General features: G+C 46.1%; 1 protein-coding gene and 1 long non-coding RNA gene across 8 annotated transcripts in view; both read right to left on the bottom strand.

The window, feature by feature from the left end:
• Window positions 1-18,536, bottom strand: part of LOC110522244 (adhesion G-protein coupled receptor G6) — a 69,333-nt gene that overhangs the window by 18,874 nt on the left and 31,923 nt on the right. Inside the window, exon 1 of one of the 7 annotated variants that reach the window (XR_005051479.1) lies at window positions 668-5,203. The exons of the other annotated variants lie outside the window; for them this stretch is intronic. The gene's annotated coding sequence lies outside the window, so the exon portion shown is untranslated. Of the gene's footprint in view, window positions 1-667; window positions 5,204-18,536 lie in introns of those variants that run through there. 7 annotated transcript variants of the gene reach the window in all.
• On the bottom strand, window positions 8,576-17,079 carry LOC118964442. Its single transcript, XR_005051480.1, has 3 exons — window positions 16,669-17,079; window positions 9,095-9,160; window positions 8,576-8,993 (listed from the first exon to the last, which is right to left on the bottom strand). It is a non-coding gene; the product is annotated as an uncharacterized LOC118964442 (long non-coding RNA).

Here is an 18,536-nt window from a genome sequence, read left to right as displayed (position 1 = left end):
CCACCACAAGATGGCTCCCAAGCCTCTCCTGTTGTTAGTGCTGAACTAGCTACAGTACGATGCTGTTTCTACTCCATGCCAAGACTGTTCTTAAGAGACTCCAGTGATTGCTGATCAGGAAGGAAGGCCACCTCAGAATGTTTTGAAGTATCCAAAATGTGTGTGGTTTATCTTTGTTGATCAAGGCCGTTCTTTTCCTTTGACTTGTTATAGTATAGCAATAACAGATTACATTTAGATGAGCAGTTATTGGCACTAAAATCAAATGATAACAGCATTGGAAGTCTCCCAAGAAACAGGAATGATTGAAAACTTTAAATCACAAGAGAGCTGCGCCCCATGAGGAATGCCCCATCAGCCGAGCAGAGGCCACTATAGAGCTTAATGATTGGTAAACTACAGTACACGCCTATGTTAATGTTCTACGCCCCATCCAAAATCACAACACAACCTCAATCATCAACCTCCTCCAACAGGGCACCCCATTTTCACCAGATTAGATTTTCCCCTATCAACATACCACCACTACAACAGTAGCATTCAAAGCAGAGATTAGGTGGTCGAGAGGCTCTCTATCTTTTTGTTTCTACATCTACGTTGTTATTGCAAAACATACTGTTCCCGGTTGAAAGTCCACACAGACATGATAAATGAAAGCGAGCTTTACATTGGCATGGGGCAATAACAGGGGTGCCCGCGGTGCCAGCTGAGGTCCGTGGGGTGGCGTGTGTGGTGGACACTGTGCCACTGCCTGCATTCACCCCTCTATGTGGAGTGGTAAGAGGCAAGTAGGGGCCCTTTGTGGCTACAAAAGACTGCTCATCCATGCCAATGACGGCTAGTGGATTGGGAGTTGTCTGTGTCTCGGTCTCTCGGTCTGTGTTGGTGTTCTGATTCACAGTCACATTGTTGCCAGGGCCCATACTGCTTACTGACGTGCTTGCAGCAGTGGAGGGTGTGTGATCGATGAGGGCCGGTCCATGTTTACCACCCTGTGTGTCCTCACTGTGGTTGGCCCTCCAGGGGACTGATAAAGGGCCAGCCCCAGCAAGGTAAGTGTTTAGGGCCATAGGAGGCTGGCTGTTGGAGGTAGAGGTGGACTGGATATTTGGGAAAACAGTTGGCTGTTTGTTGGCAGTGGTGAGTTGTATGTTTGAGGCAGAAGGGGGGGGGGGATTTCTGGTAACAGCGGTGGGCTGTATAATTGCAGCTCTAATGGTGGGGTTACTGGAGGCAGAAGCAGTGAGCTGTGTGTCTGGGGCAGCGGGTGATACTGTGCTCTCTCTGCTCTCTCCATGCCAGGCCAGCGTTCCGTCAGTTCCAGCAGGCTGAGTGGGCTTTGATTGGCTGCCAATGAGTGTGGAGGATTGTTGGAATGCAGCCGTTGATCGGTTGGGCAGTGAGGCGCCAGCTCCCGAATCAGCCATGTTGGCTGCTCCGGCAGACAATGTCCCACTCAGAGGGGGGATATGGGTGGGAAGGGGAGTCGGGGTAGGGGCGGGGAGCAGCCTCTCCTCTCTAATACGAGGAGAGTTTGTTGTCATCGGTCTGTGGAATAAGAGGGCTTCAGAAGCGTCTGGCATGAGCTGGTCTGCCCTGGAGGTCATGGTGGAGAGCGGCTCAGACACTGGGGTGTGTGTGTCTGTGTGAATCACAATGCCAATACCACTGACCGGCCGTTTCCAGCCTAATTCATGCATGTAAGCATGCCGCTTGGGTTCATGAGTAACAACACTGTCATATTCTGAAGCTGTGCTGCTGATGAGTGGCGTTGGCAGAGCCAGAGGACGAGAGGGGGCTAGCAGGGAGGAGTAGAGGTGGAGGCTGGCCTGGGAGAGATATTCAGATCCATCATCATTGATGTGTGAGGTCCCACGGTGTCCAAGCTGGGATACAGATGGCTCGCTCTGCGTGCTGGGGCAGAAGAGCGAGATCAGTGATGGAGAGGAGGCCGAGCCACTTATGGGTGACATGTGGACTTCTTCTCCTTCCTGTCGAGCCGAGTGTCTCTCCATCCCATCTGCACTTTCCCATTCAGTAACCGTGTTGATATTAAGCTGCTCTGGCAAGTCTGTCACAGACAGGAGGTCAGAGCTGAGAGAGACCAAGCTGAACGTGGTGCGCAATGCATCCCTCCACTCCTGTCTGCTTGGGGAGATTGTATTAGGAGGTGAGGACTGAGAGAAAGTCCATTCGTCCATCACGGTGGCTGGGAGTAGGGCCTGGTGGTGTAGTTGCTCTGTGATAGGAGTGACAGATAGATGGGATGTATGTGAAAAACCTCTCAGGTTAGAACTGAGTGGATTAAAGCCCTCCTGCCCCTCTGAGCTGCCCAAAACACTGTCTGACACACTGCTCATATACGACGATGGTTCCAGAGCCAGAGGTGAATATAAACTGATCCACTCACTCTGGCTACCTGACTCAGAGGCAATACTCTCACTGGGAACCATATCGTCCACGGGATGAGAGTTAGTCAAGGAGGAACTTAATTGATTCCTCAAAGAGGGTAAAACTAGGTCACGGTGGTGTTTGTCAGAGGAAGAGAGGTATGTTTTCTCAAGGACGGGTGTCAGAGCTGTAGCGGCATCAATAGCGACTGACAGAGACAGTGGACGGGGTCTTGTGCCCTCCCGCATTAATTCATGTCTTTGAACCTCCATGGGAGGGAGCGATGTCTCTGTCTCAGTGGCGGATGGCCTGACGTGTCTTGAATGACTAACATCACTTTGTTCCATACTGTGAACGGAAGAGGGGGAGAACGCAGGATGGGGAGCGGTGGGGAGAGGTATGGTCGGAGTGGTGGGGAGGGAGTTAGGGGCCTGTATCTCTGTGATCACAGCTGTCCATAGACTATCTGGCATGGCAGACGTGGTAGGTATGGATATGGGACTGGGTGTGGATGTGTAGTCTTTGGGTATAGAGACCTTCACTGTGGGGCCATTGTCAGTGGTAATCCCGACCCTCTCAGAGAAACAGAGCTTGGCTACTGTTAATAATGAGGGAGACTGTGTGGCGATGTTTGAGAGGGACTGAGTGGTTCTCTCTGCTGTTTGCTCACTTAAGCCGCTGCCGGGCCGGGCCTGATCCGTTTGCACACCTGTCCTCTCCGGAGTCGTGCTGAAAGGAGGGATTTGAGCCCAGCTGCTGTGTGCTGCCACCACCACACCCTGCTCCCCGGTCCTAGCCTCTCTCCCAGCCTCTGTCAGCGTGCCTCCTGCCAACGCCTCCTGGGGCAGACTGGGCTCTGATTGATTGTGTAAATGTTCCCCTCCTCCCATGGCGGTAACAGGGTCGCTCACAGTCACACGGCCTGGGCCCTCAGTACTGACTCCAGTCCCAGCGTGGGAAAGGTTCTGTGGGCCGGAGGCGGCCAGAGCCAGGCCTTCATCCAGGGAGTAGGACGAGTCATATTGGAAAAGGCTAAAGGGGTCATCCCCTAGGTCCAGGTCGTAAATGAATGGCTCAGAGCCTGATGTGTACTCCTCCAGGGGCTCAGTCCAGTTCACAGTGCTGCTGTTGCTGTTCTCTCTGCTGGGACTCAATGGGATCCAGTGGGGGGGAGCCATGGGCTTATTCTTCTTACGGTTGCTGAGTGATGCTGACGCCACTGCTGGGAAAGACTCTACGTCCTCCGCATCGCTACTGTTCCCAACATCCACCGGTCGCCATGGGAACAACCCCTGGGGACTGGTCACGGCCCTGGATACGGCATGTGTTTTCCTGGCCACGGGAGCCGTTGTTGTTGTAGTCACCTTGGGCCTGAGGGACATATTTGTTGCTGGTACAGGATGAGGCTTGGTTAGATAGAGGATGGGTCTGACTGGGAGGCGGGTAACAGAGGCCTCAGGTTTCTTCCTCACGGGCCAGATGAGTGGGGTTGAGATGTAGCCCAGGGAGGTTTTAGAGCTGCGGGGGCCAGGCAGGACGTGAGGCCTGGTGTGGGGTGTGGTGGTGGTGGAGGAGGTCACTGGACGGGGCGTGAGCCGGAGCACAGACCACAGATACGCCGCTCTCTCCTTCTCTGTGGCGCCTCAGTCCAGTCAATATAAAAACGGAGGGGTCAAAGCAGGTTACATGTTTGAAATACAGACTGATTTTAGAAACAGGGTCTTCTAGCTTATACTGTAGATGAATAAACAAATACAAAACATGGAAGAATACAGTACTTACAGCAGTCAACCAGGCCTTCCCTGATATTGTTAACATCATCTTGGTTGAGAATAGGATAGAGTGGGAGTGAGAGGGAAGCAGACAGGTGGAAGCAGGCTGAGAGAGAGAACAGGAAGCTGCAGAGTCTCATTACAAACAAGACAAGGACAAGCTTAGTGAGTGTGTGTGTCTTACCCAGCTTAATGATGTTAGTGGACATGACAGTAGGAGACATGTTAGTCGAGGACGGTGGGGGAGTAGTGGCTTCAGACACTGTTAGTAAGAGTGACAATACAACTAAGTCAGCAAGGAGAGCATCTCAAGATTTCCCATGTGTACGTCTTACCCAGCTGAGCAGAATGTTTGCAATGTTAGAAGACATGCCAGTAGAAGAAACCAACAATAATGTGAAAACTTCAACTACTGAAAAAGTGGAAGATAATGTGTGATTAATCATGTTTATTTTTTTGAAGATGTGTACAGTAACTACTCATAAGCCTTTCTGAAATACATAAAGGGACATAAAAAAAAATTCAACTTCATATTCATCATTTCAGCACCACCCCGACGTCAACATGTGTGCAAATGGTTCACTTCTATGTTTTGTAGTAAGAACGATAGAGGAAGATAACTGTTTCCAATTAAATCACTGGTGTGCATCATGCGATTTTAACCAATTACGAGTAGGAATCGCCTACTAATTGGTTGACAGTGGTGTAAAGTACTTAAGTAAAAATACTTGAAAGTACTACTTAAGTCGTTTTTTGGAGCATCTATTACTATTTATATTTTTTACTCCACTACATTCCTGAAGAAAATAATGTACTTTTTACTCCTTACATTTTCCCTGACACGCAAAAGTACTCGTTACATTTTGAATGCTAAGCAGTACAGGAAAATTGTCTAATTCACGCACTCATCAACCAAACATCCCTGGTCATCCCGACTGCCTCTCATCTGGCATACTCACGAAACACAAACTGTGCCCCTGGCTATCCGTAAATAAAAAAAAACAAGAAAATTGTGTCATCTGGTTTGCTTAATATAAGGAATTAAAAATGATTTCACATTTATTTTTGATAGTAAAAGTACATTTAAAACCAAATACTTTTAGACTTTTACTCAAGTAGAATTTTACTGGGTGACTTTCACTTTTACTTGAGACATTTTCTTGTAAGGTATCTTTACTTTTACTCGAATAAAGAAAACTGGGTACTATTTCCACTGTTGGTTGATGATGTCATTGGAAACAGTTATCTTTCTCTATCTTTTTTCCTACTAAACATAGAAATGCACCATTTTCACATATGTTGATGTTGGGGTGGTGCTGGAGTTGATGAATATGAAGTTGAAAGTTGTGAACCTTTAAACACTTACTAAACCCTTTTATCGGGTAGCCTACCTTGGATATTTTAGTAATTCTATAGTTGTATCATAGATGCAAAACTTTGAAAAATGGACTCTCCATGTCCTACACGTTGAGATCTGTTTGCCCAATGGGTTTGAAAGTTACAGTGACAAATACAAATTGTACTGAACAAAGACAGCAGGTGTGTCTTACCCGGGGTAGTGGTGATGTTAGCTGGGGTGTTAGTAGAAGGGGATAATGGGGGAGTAGTCGTTACTGTTAGCAAAAGAAAAGGGACAGAACATTTTTATTCAAAATGAAGAATAACACATTTGAGAAAAAAGTGAGGTGAAAAAATATGGAATTCTCTCTAGTCATTCCTTAATCAATAACAGGCAAAAGAGAAAAGTAGAGTGTCTTACCATGCACTGTGTTGTTAGTGGTAGGCAAGTTAGTTGTAGCTGGGTTTGAAACAATGGTTGTAGCAGAAGCTGTCAGTGCTGGTAGAACATGGGGGGTGCAAAATGGTTACCCCAAAAAATGGAAGGTAATAACGGCAAAACACATGATACAGGGCTACAATAGGTGGCTACTATAGGTTTTTCAAAAATAGAAGCCTTATCAAGAACCACTTAGACACTATTCACTACTGAGTCCATTGTTTAAAGCAAGCTACATGAGCAAACATACCATACTCCCATTGAGAAGCCATGACAATTGCTTCTCAGCCTAATCCATCTGGAAAGTTCCAAGCTGGTCATTGATGGAAGCGCTTTCAAACCCATTCCCCACACATAAAGAAAAATGCCACCAGCAGATTTTTTCATGAGTACAAAACAAGAGAAAAACAAAAACACATCTTACCATTGGTTTTGCTGTAGAATAGAGTTGTGTTAGTAGCGGCTGCTGCAGATGGGATAATGGTTTGAGTAACTGGTGACAAGGACAGCAAATGTGAACTAAATGGTTTGAAAGAGTGAAATGAACACACACAAACAATAAGCAATGCTCTAGAGTATGCATGGGGTTAATATGGGTCAACACATTGCCATGCAATTTTCAATTATAAGACGCAAATGGAAAATTCAAACAAACAACATCACTGGCAAGATCTCTCATCTCTACCTTTTCTCCTGAAGGTAAATGACAATGCAGTGACTGCCAAATGTCATGTGATCAGACTAAACTACGTAGACATATATGAAGGTATCAAATTGAAGCATTCAGAAAAATGATATTTGCACTATAACGATAATCAGATCAAATTGTCATCAACTGAGATCAGATCCATTGCTACAGATACCTTACCAGTGGTTGTGCTGGGTAATGTCGGCACATTAGTTGTAGCTGCAGGAGTGGTCGTGGTAGTGGTTTGAACTAGTGACATTTATAGCACAAGTCAGCAAAAATAAGGTATAATACCACAGTGGTTAAATAATGAGGGGAAATAATGTTGTGAACTAAAGATGGCACCTTACCAGTTGATGAGCTAGTAGTTAGAGGCATGCTAGTAGTGGTGGCAGATGAAGTGGTAGCAGAGAGAACTGGTGAAAAGGATGGACAGCAGACACAGTACGAGATGAGATGAGTAATGGAAGGTGAAGTATTGAGAGCTGAGGTTGAGATCATGGAGTTATAAATTGGCCATGAAGCATCCACATCTGATCAACTATCAGGACAGGTACACATTTGACTGTCAAATTAACCAGTGTACTCCATTTTGTATAGGGGCATAGCTACAGTGAGTTAAATCAATGTTGTTCCTCCATACAATTGATACCATGCCAATAGTGGCTCCAAACTTCAAATGGAAATCCCAGGACCTTGTTTGCTTTACTTCAAGGAAGGGTCAGATATGAGAGAGATGGAGATCAAATATCTTCTGCCGCAAAACTATTAGCTCGTACAGAATCAGAGGCATGATGTTCACCTACTGTATGGCCTCCAAACCACCAAACGGCCAATTAACTCATCAAACGGCTGTTTTTCATTTTTTACATCAAACATGTCTTATTACGAGGTTTCCCACAGTATGGAATCCCACATGCTAAAACTGGTGGCTGCTTTTCAGAAATCTTTATTTTATTTGGGCTGGGAAATGAACTACATTGTAGAAACGAATCAAGTGTTGCAGATGCGCCTCTGGCGGGGTTAATCAAATCACAAATATGTTTTATTAACTCATTTTCTTAGGTTAGGTAGAAGTTTCAGTGGATGCACCTCCATGCCGCCAACAGTGGAGTCAATATTATCTGGGTTTAATAGACTAGAATTGGCTGTACAATTATTTTTTAGAAGGAAACATGAGAGCAATCACTGAGACCATTTTTGGATAAGACTGAAATATCTCTAGTTCAATGGTCCACCAGTCAATATCCCCTCAATCAGTTAGAGTGGCCATTTTCCATATTGATTAAAACACCCATCAGCTGCACTCTGTGTGGAGTAGATAGTATTGGTTTACCTTCACAATAACAAGACAGGCTGAAAATAACATGTGCTCATTACAAACAATGGGGATGAGGGATGGATGCTTACCGTGGGTTGTTGAATTAGTAGCAATCATGTTAGTGGTGACAATGGATGAGCTGGTGGAAGTTAATGTTGCTGGTTGCAGGGTTGGATGGAGAAAGGTTACATATGGATTAAATGGGTGTAAAGTGAGACGACACAAATGCAAGATGACTGATGAGGCAATGAATACAAATGTAGCATGAGGAATATGAATACCATAATGCAGAGAAATCTTGTGGAGTTGTGTAATGCAGTAGATTTAAAAGCGATTAAAAGCATTACAGGTTGTAATACTATTCAGTATAATGTGGATTCTACCAAGATAGGATCACCAGATGAAGAGATTAAATATATTTCTCTGTCAAATACAGTTGAAGTCGGATGTTTACACACACTTAGGTTGGAGTCATTAAAACTCGTTTTTCAACCACTCCACAAATTTCTTGTTAACAAACTATAGTTTTGGCAAGTCGGTTAGGACATCTACTTTGTGCAAGACACTAGTCATTTTTCCAACAGTTGTTTACTGACCCCATTCCCTCCCTCCCCGCTACTCTCTCTCTCTCCCCACGGAATGGAAGGTCTACTTCTCATGGTTCTTCAGTTGAATTTGGAAGCTTTATGGCAAGTGACAAGGTTTGGAGGGTCCCTTAACAAGGAGATCAGGGTACAGACAGAATGTTTCCAGTGTACACACTACATCACTGGATAGATCTCTCATCTTTACCTTTTCTCCTGAAGGTAAATGACAATGCAGTGACTGCCAAATGTCATGTGATCAGACTAAACTACGTAGACATATATGAAGGTATCAAATTGAATCATTCAGAAAAATGATATTTGCACTATAACGATAATCAGATCAAATTGTCATCAACTGAGATCAGATCCATTGCTACAGATACCTTACCAGTGGTTGTGCTGGGTAATGTCGGCACATTAGTTGTAGCTGCAGGAGTGGTCGTGGTAGTGGTTTGAACTAGTGACATTTACAGCACAAGTCAGCAAAAATAAGGTATAATAACACAGTGGTTAAATAATGAGGGGAAATAATGTTGTGAACTAAAGATGGCACCTTACCAGTTGATGAGCTAGTAGTTAGAGGCATGCTAGTAGTGGTGGCAGATGAAGTGGTAGCAGAGAGAACTGGTGAAAAGGATGGACAGCAGACACAGTACGAGATGAGATGGGTAAAGGAAGGTGAAGTATTGAGAGCTGAGGTTGAGATCATGGAGTTATGAATTGGCCATGAAGCATCCACATCTGATCAAATATCAGGACAGGTACACATTTTACTGTCAAATTAACCAGTGTACTCCGTTTCGGATAGGGGCATAGCTACAGTGAGTTAAATCAATGTTGTTCCTCCATACAATTGATACCATGCCAATAGTGGCTCCAAACTTCAAATGGAAATCCCAGGACCTTGTTTGCTTTACTTCAAGGAAGGGTCAGATATGAGAGAGATGGAGATCAAATATCTTCTGCCGCAAAACTATTAGCTCGTACAGAATCAGAGGCATGATGTTCACCTACTGTATGGCCTCCAAACCACCAAACGGCCAATTAACTCATCAAACGGCTGTTTTTCATTTTTTACATCAAACATGTCTTATTACGAGGCTTCCCACAGTATGGAATCCCACATGCTAAAACTGGTGGCTGCTTTTCAGAAATCTTTATTTTATTTGGGCTGGGAAATGAACTACATTGTAGAAACTAATCAAGTGTTGCAGATGCGCCTCTGGCGGGGTTAATCAAATCACAAATATGTTTTATTAACCAGTTAGAGCTCTAGGGGCGCTATTTCATTTTTGGATAAAAAACGTTCCCGTTTTAAGCGCGATATTTTGTCACGAAAAGATGCTCGACTATGCATATTCTTGACAGTTTTGGAAAGAAAACACTCTGAAGTTTCAGAATCTGCAAAGATTTTGTCTGTAAGTGCCCCAGAACTCATTCTACAGGCGAAACCAAGATGATGCATCACCCAGGAATTAGCAGAATTTCTGAAGCTCTGTTTTCCATTCTCTCCTTATATGGCTGTGATTGCGCAAGGAATGAGCCTACACTTTCTGTCGTTCGCCCAAGGTCTTAGCAGCATTGTGACGTATTTGTAGGCATATCATTGGAAGATTGGCCATAAGAGACTACATTTTCCAGAGGTCCGCCCGGTGTCCTTTGTCTAAATTTGTGCGTAATCTTCAGGTGCAGGCATTTTCTCCTGGGATTCAGGAGAGAAAGCATGTTTCCAAGAACGATGTATCAATGAAGAGATATGTGAAAAACACCTTGAGGATTGATTCTAAACAACGTTTGCCATGTTTTCAGTCGATATTATGGAGTTAATTTGGAAAAAAGTTTGCGTTTTGAGGACTGAATTTATGGATTTTTTTTGGTAGCCAAATGTGATGTATAAAACGGAGCTATTTCTAATACACAAGGAATCTTTTTGGAAAAACTGAGCATCTGCTATCTAACTGAGAGTATCCTCATTGAAAACATCAGAAGTTCTTCAAAGGTAAATGATTTTATTTGAAGGCTTTTATGTTTTTGTTAATGTTGCGTGCTGGATGCTAACGCTAATGCTAACGCTAAATGCTAACGCGAAATGCTAACTCTAGCTAGCTACTTTTACACAAATGATTGTTTTCCTATGGTTGAGAAGCATATTTTGAAAATCTGAGATGACAGTGTTGTTTACAAAAGGCTAAGCTTGAGAGATGGCATATTTATTTCATTTCATTTGCGATTTTCATAAATAGTTAACGTTGTGTTATGCTAATGAGCTTGCTGATAGATTTACACAATCCTGGATACAGGGGTTTTTTCATAGCTAAACGTGACGCAGAAAACGGAGCGATTTGTCCTAAACAAATAATCTTTCAGGAAAAACTGAACATTTGCTATCTGAGAGTCTCCTCAATGAAAACATCTGAAGTTCTTCAAAGGTAAATGATTTTTTTGAATGCTTTTCTGTTTTTTTGTGTAAATGTTGCCAGCTGAATGCTAATGCTAAATGCTACGTTAGCCATCAATACTGTTACACAAATGATTGTTTTGCAAAGGTTGAGAAGCATATTTTGAAAATCTGAGATGACAGTGTTGTTAACAAAAGGCTAAGCTTGAGAGCTAGCATATTTATTTCATTTCATTTGCGATTTTCATGAATAGTTAACGTTGCGTTATGGTAATGAGCTTGAGTCTGTATTCACGAACCCGGATCCGGGATGGGGAGATCAGAAAGGTTAACTCATTTTCTTAGGTTAGGTAGAAGTTTCAGTGGATGCACCTCCATGCCGCCAACAGTGGAGTCAGTATTATCTGGGTTTTGTCATGTACTGTCATGTTGTGTCTTGTCTCTGTCCTTTCCCTTCACCCTGTCTCCCTCTGCTGGTCGTTGTTAGGTTACCTTTTCTCCCCCTCTTTCCCCCAGCTGTGCCTTGTCTCCTCCTAACCACCTCGTCACCCCTTTTCCCACCTGTTCCCTTTTTCCCTCTGATTAGGTCCCTAATATCTCTCTCTGTTCCTGCTCCTGTCCTTGTCGGATTCTTGTTTGTTGTGTTTCATGCCTGAACCAGACTGTCGTCATGTTTGCTGTAACCTTGTCTTGTCCTGTCGGAATCTGCCGGTCCGTCTGAGCCTACCTATGTTTGGTAATTAAAGAAGCTCTGTTTAAGTTTATTCGCTTTTGGGTCCTCATTCACGCACCGTAACAGAAGAATCCGACCAAGAATGGACCCAGCGACTTCGGATCCTCTCCACTCAGCCGTCGGGATCCAGGGAGCGATGCTAGGCAGACACGAGCAGGAATTGTCTGCTGCTCGACATGCCGTTGAGACCCTGGCCACCCAAGTCTCCAACCTCACAGAACAGGTTCACCATCTCCGCCTCGATCCACCGGCCACTTCCAGGGCTTTCGAATCTCCGGAGCCCAGAATCAATAACCCGCCGTGTTACTCTGGGGAGCCCACTGAATGCCGCTCGTTCCTCACCCAGTGTGATATTGTGTTTTCTCTCCAGCCCTACACTTTCTCCAGGAGCACTGCTCGTGTCGCCTACGTCATATCTCTCCTTATTGGACGGGCTCGTGAGTGGGGCACGGCAATCTGGGAGGCAAGGGCTGAGTGTACTAACCAGTATCAGGACTTTAAGGAGGAGATGATACGGGTTTTTGATCGATCTGTTTTTGGGGAGGAGGCTTCCAGGGCCCTGTCTTCCCTATGTCAAGGTAATCGATCCATAACAGACTACTCTATTGAGTTTCGCACTCTTGCTGCCTCCAGTGGCTGGAACGAGCCGGCTTTGCTCGCTCGTTTTCTGGAGGGTCTCCGCGCAGAGGTAAAGGATGAGATTCTCTCCCGGGAGGTTCCTTCCAGCGTGGATTCCTTGATTGAACTCGCTATTCGCATTGAGCGACGGGTTGATCTTCGTCACCGAGCTCGTGGAAAGGAGCTCGCGTTCTCCGTTGCCCCCCTCTCCGCATCACTACCATCTTCCTCTGCCGGCTCGGGTGCTGAGCCCATGCAGCTGGGAGGTATCCGCATCTCGACTAAGGAGAGGGAACGGAGAATCACCAACCGCCTCTGTCTCTATTGCGGTTCCGCTGGTCATTTTGTCACTTCATGTCCAGTAAAAGGCCAGAGCTCATCAGTAAGCGGAGGGCTACTGGTGAGCGCTACTACTCCTGTCTCTCCTTCAAGATCCTGCACTACCTTGTCGGTCCATCTACGCTGGACCGGTTCGTCAGCTTCCTGCAGTGCCTTAATAGACTCTGGGGCGGAGGGCTGTTTTATGGACGAGACCTGGGCTCGGGAACATGACATTCCTCTCAGACAGTTAAAGGAGCCCACGGCCTTGTTCGCCCTGGATGGTAGTCCTCTCCCCAGGATTCAGCGTGAGACGCTACCTTTAACCCTCACTGTTTCTGGTAATCATAGTGAAACCATTTCTTTTTTAATTTTTCGTTCACCTTTTACACCTGTTGTTTTGGGCCATCCCTGGCTAGTTTGTCATAATCCTTCCATTAATTGGTCTAGTAATTCTATCCTCTCCTGGAACGTCTCTTGTCATGTGAAATGTTTAATGTCTGCTATCCCTCCTGTTTCCTCTGTCTCTTCTTCACAGGAGGAGCCTGGTGATTTGACAGGGGTGCCGGAGGAATATCACGATCTACGCACGGTGTTCAGTCGGTCCAGGGCCACCTCTCTTCCTCCACACCGGTCGTATGATTGTAGTATTGATCTCCTTCCGGGAACCACCCCCCCCCGGGGTAGACTATACTCTCTGTCGGCTCCCGAACGTAAGGCTCTCGAAGATTATTTGTCTGTAGCTCTTGACGCCGGTACCATAGTCCCCTCCTCCTCTCCCGCCAGAGCGGGGTTTTTTTTTGTCAAGAAGAAGGACGGGTCTCTGCGCCCCTGCATAGATTATCGAGGGCTGAATGACATAACAGTGAAGAATCGTTATCCGCTTCCTCTTATGTCTTCAGCCTTCGAGATCCTGCAGGGAGCCAGGTTTTTCACTAAGTTGGACCTTCGTAACGCTTACCATCTCGTGCGCATCAGGGAGGGGGACGAGTGGAAGACGGCGTTTAACACTCCGTTAGGGCACTTTGAATACCGGGTTCTTCCTTTCGGCCTCGCTAACGCTCCAGCTGTCTTTCAGGCATTAGTCAATGATGTCCTGAGAGACATGCTGAACATCTTTGTTTTCGTTTACCTTGACGATATCCTGATTTTTTCACCGTCACTCCAGATTCATGTTCAGCACGTTCGACGTGTCCTCCAGCGCCTTTTAGAGAATTGTCTTTTTGTGAAGGCTGAGAAGTGCACTTTTCATGCCTCCTCCGTCACATTTCTCGGTTCTGTTATTTCCGCTGAAGGCATTAAGATGGATCCCGCTAAGGTCCAAGCTGTCATTGATTGGCCCGTCCCTAAGTCACGCGTCGAGCTGCAGCGCTTTCTCGGCTTCGCGAACTTCTATCGTCGTTTCATCCGTAATTTCGGTCAGGTGGCAGCTCCTCTCACAGCCCTTACTTCTGTCAAGACGTGCTTTAAGTGGTCCGTTTCCGCCCAGGGAGCTTTTGATCTCCTCAAGAATCGTTTTACATCCGCTCCTATCCTTGTTACACCTGACGTCTCTAGACAGTTCGTTGTCGAGGTTGACGCGTCAGAGGTGGGCGTGGGAGCCATTCTTTCTCAGCGCTCCCTCTCTGACGACAAGGTCCACCCATGCGCGTATTTTTCTCATCGCCTGTCGCCGTCGGAACGTAACTATGATGTGGGAAACCGCGAACTGCTCGCCATCCGCTTAGCCCTAGGCGAATGGCGACAGTGGTTGGAGGGGGCGACCGTTCCTTTTGTCGTTTGGACCGACCATAGGAACCTTGAGTACATCCGTTCTGCCAAACGACTTAATGCGCGTCAGGCGCGTTGGGCGCTGTTTTTCGCTCGTTTCGAGTTCGTGATTTCTTATCGTCCGGGCTCTAAGAACACCAAGCCTGATGCTTTGTCTCGTCTCTTCAGTTCTTCAGTAGCCTCCACTGACCCCGAGGGGATTCTCCCTGAGGGGCGTGTTGTCGGGTTGACTGTCTGGGGAATTGAGAGGCAGGTAAAGCAAGCGCTCACTCACACTCCGTCGCCGCGCGCTTGTCCTAGGAACCTTCTTTTCGTTCCCGTTCCTACTCGTCTGGCCGTTCTTCAGTGGGCTCACTCTGCCAAGTTAGCCGGCCACCCTGGCGTTCGGGGTACGCTTGCGTCCATTCGCCAGCGTTTTTGGTGGCCCACCCGGGAGCATGACACGCGTCGTTTCGTGGCTGCTTGTTCGGTCTGCGCGCAGACTAAGTCCGGTAACTCTCCTCCTGCCGGCCGTCTCAGGCCGCTTCCTATTCCCTCTCGACCGTGGTCTCACATCGCCTTAGATTTTGTCACCGGACTGCCTTCGTCAGCGGGGAAGACTGTTATTCTTACGGTTGTCGATAGGTTCTCTAAGGCGGCTCATTTCATTCCCCTTGCTAAGCTTCCTTCTGCTAAAGAGACGGCACAAATCATCATCGAGAATGTTTTTAGAATTCATGGCCTTCCGTCAGACGTCGTTTCGGACAGAGGTCCGCAATTCACGTCTCAATTTTGGAGGGAGTTTTGCCGTTTGATTGGGGCTTCCGTCAGTCTCTCTTCCGGCTTTCACCCCCAGTCTAACGGTCAAGCAGAACGGGCCAATCAGACTATTGGTCGCATCTTACGCAGTCTTTCTTTTCGCAACCCTGCGTCTTGGTCAGAACAGCTCCCCTGGGCAGAATACGCCCACAACTCGCTTCCTTCGTCTGCGACCGGGCTATCTCCTTTTCAGAGTAGCCTCGGGTACCAGCCTCCGCTGTTCTCATCTCAGTTCGCCGAGTCCAGCGTCCCCTCCGCTCAGGCTTTTGTCCAACGTTGCGAGCGCACCTGGAAGAGGGTCAGGTCTGCACTTTGCCGTTATAGGACGCAGACTGTGAGGGCTGCTAATAAGCGTAGAACTAAGAGTCCTAGATATTGTCGCGGTCAGAGAGTTTGGCTCTCCACTCAGAACCTTCCCCTTAAGACGGCTTCTCGCAAGTTGACCCCGCGGTTCATTGGTCCGTTCCGTATTTCTCGGGTCATTAATCCTGTCGCAGTTCGACTTCTTCTTCCGCGATACCTTCGTCGCGTCCACCTGGTCTTCCATGTCTCCTGCATCAAGCCTGTCCTTCGCGCCCCCGCTCGTCTTCCCCCCCCCCCCCCCATCCTTGTCGAGGGCGCACCCATCTACAGGGTCCGTAGAATTTTGGACATGCGTCCTCGGGGCCGTGGTCACCAGTACCTCGTAGATTGGGAGGGGTACGGTCCTGAGGAGAGGAGTTGGGTTCCCTCTCGGGACGTGCTGGACCGTGCGCTGATCGAGGATTTCCTCCGTTGCCGCCAGGTTTCCTCCTCGAGTGCGCCAGGAGGCGCTCGGTGAGTGGGGGGGTACTGTCATGTACTGTCATGTTGTGTCTTGTCTCTGTCCTTTCCCTTCACCCTGTCTCCCTCTGCTGGTCGTTGTTAGGTTACCTTTTCTCCCCCTCTTTCCCCCAGCTGTGCCTTGTCTCCTCCTAACCACCTCGTCACCCCTTTTCCCACCTGTTCCCTTTTCCCTCTGATTAGGTCCCTATATCTCTCTCTGTTCCTGCTCCTGTCCTTGTCGGATTCTTGTTTGTTGTGTTTCATGCCTGAACCAGACTGTCGTCATGTTTGCTGTAACCTTGTCTTGTCCTGTCGGAATCTGCCGGTCCGTCTGAGCCTACCTATGTTTGGTAATTAAAGAAGCTCTGTTTAAGTTTATTCGCTTTTGGGTCCTCATTCACGCACCGTAACAGGTTTAATAGACTAGAATTGGCTGTGCGATCATTTTTTAGAAGGAAACATGAGAGCAATCACTGAGACCATTTTTGGATAAGACTGAAATATCTCTAGTTCAATGGGCCACCAGTCAATATCCCCTCAATCAGTTAGTGGCCATTTTCCATATTGATTAAAACACCCATCAGCTGCACTCTGTGTGGAGTAGATAGTTTTGGTTTACCTTCACAATAACAAGACAGGCTGAAAATAACATGTGCTCATTACAAACAATGGGGATGAGGGATGGATGCTTACCGTGGGTTGTTGAATTAGTAGCAATCATGTTAGTGGTGACAATGGATGAGCTGGTGGAAGTTAATGTTGCTGGTTGCAGGGTTGGATGGAGAAAGGTTACATATGGATTAAATGGGTGTAAAGTGAGACGACACAAATGCAAGATGACTGATGAGGCAATGAATACAAGCGTAGCATGAGGAATATGAATACCATAATGCAGAGAAATCTTGTGGAGTTGTGTAATGCAGTAGATTTAAAAGCGATTAAAAGCATTACAGGTTGTAATACTATTCAGTATAATGTGGATTCTACCAAGATAGGATCACCAGATGAAGAGATTAAATCTATTTCTCTGTCAAATACAGTTGAAGTCGGATGTTTACACACACTTAGGTTGGAGTCATTAAAACTCGTTTTTTCAACCACTCCACAAATTTCTTGTTAACAAACTATAGTTTTGGCAAGTCGGTTAGGACATCTACTTTGTGCAAGACACTAGTCATTTTTCCAACAGTTGTTTACTGACCCCATTCCCTCCCTCCCCGCTACTCTCTCTCTCTCTCCCCACAGAATGGAAGGTCTACTTCTCATGGTTCTTCAGTTGAATTTGGAAGCTTTATGGCAAGTGACAAGGTTTGGAGGGTCCCTTAACAAGGAGATCAGGGTACAGACAGAATGTTTCCAGTGTACACACTACATCACTGGATAGATCTCTCATCTTTACCTTTTCTCCTGAAGGTAAATGACAATGCAGTGACTGCCAAATGTCATGTGATCAGACTAAACTACGTAGACATATATGAAGGTATCAAATTGAATCATTCAGAAAAATGATATTTGCAATATAACGATAATCAGATCAAATTGTCATCAACTGAGATCAGATCCATTGCTACAGATACCTTACCAGTGGTTGTGCTGGGTAATGTCGGCACATTAGTTGTAGCTGCAGGAGTGGTCGTGGTAGTGGTTTGAACTAGTGACATTTACAGCACAAGTCAGCAAAAATAAGGTATAATACCACAGTGGTTAAATAATGAGGGGAAATAATGTTGTGAACTAAAAATGGCACCTTACCAGTTGATGAGCTAGTAGTTAGAGGCATGCTAGTAGTGGTGGCAGATGAAGTGGTAGCAGAGAGAACTGGTGAAAAGGATGGACAGCAGACACAGTACGAGATGAGATGAGTAAAGGAAGGTGAAGTATTGAGAGCTGAGGTTGAGATCATGGAGTTATGAATTGGCCATGAAGCATCCACATCTGATCAACTATCAGGACAGGTACACATTTTACTGTCAAATTAACCAGTGTACTCCGTTTCGGATAGGGGCATAGCTACAGTGAGTTAAATCAATGTTGTTCCTCCATACAATTGATACCATGCCAATAGTGGCTCCAAACTTCAAATGGAAATCCCAGGACCTTGTTTGCTTTACTTCAAGGAAGGGTCAGATATGAGAGAGATGGAGATCAAATATCTTCTGCCGCAAAACTATTAGCTCGTACAGAATCAGAGGCATGATGTTCACCTACTGTATGGCCTCCAAACCACCAAACGGCCAATTAACTCATCAAACGGCTGTTTTTCATTTTTTACATCAAACATGTCTTATTACGAGGCTTCCCACAGTATGGAATCCCACATGCTAAAACTGGTGGCTGCTTTTCAGAAATCTTTATTTTATTTGGGCTGGGAAATGAACTATATTGTAGAAACTAATCAAGTGTTGCAGATGCGCCTCTGGCGGGGTTAATCAAATCACAAATATGTTTTATTAACTCATTTTCTTAGGTTAGGTAGAAGTTTCAGTGGATGCACCTCCATGCCGCCAACAGTGGAGTCAGTATTATCTGGGTTTAATAGACTAGAATTGGCTGTGCGATCA

This window comes from Oncorhynchus mykiss, chromosome 4 (assembly GCF_013265735.2).
Source record: "Oncorhynchus mykiss isolate Arlee chromosome 4, USDA_OmykA_1.1, whole genome shotgun sequence".
Classification (NCBI taxonomy): Eukaryota; Metazoa; Chordata; class Actinopteri; order Salmoniformes; family Salmonidae; genus Oncorhynchus; species Oncorhynchus mykiss.
The sequence above is the reverse complement of the archived record's forward strand: the minus strand, read 5'-3'. Positions and strand labels throughout refer to the sequence as shown.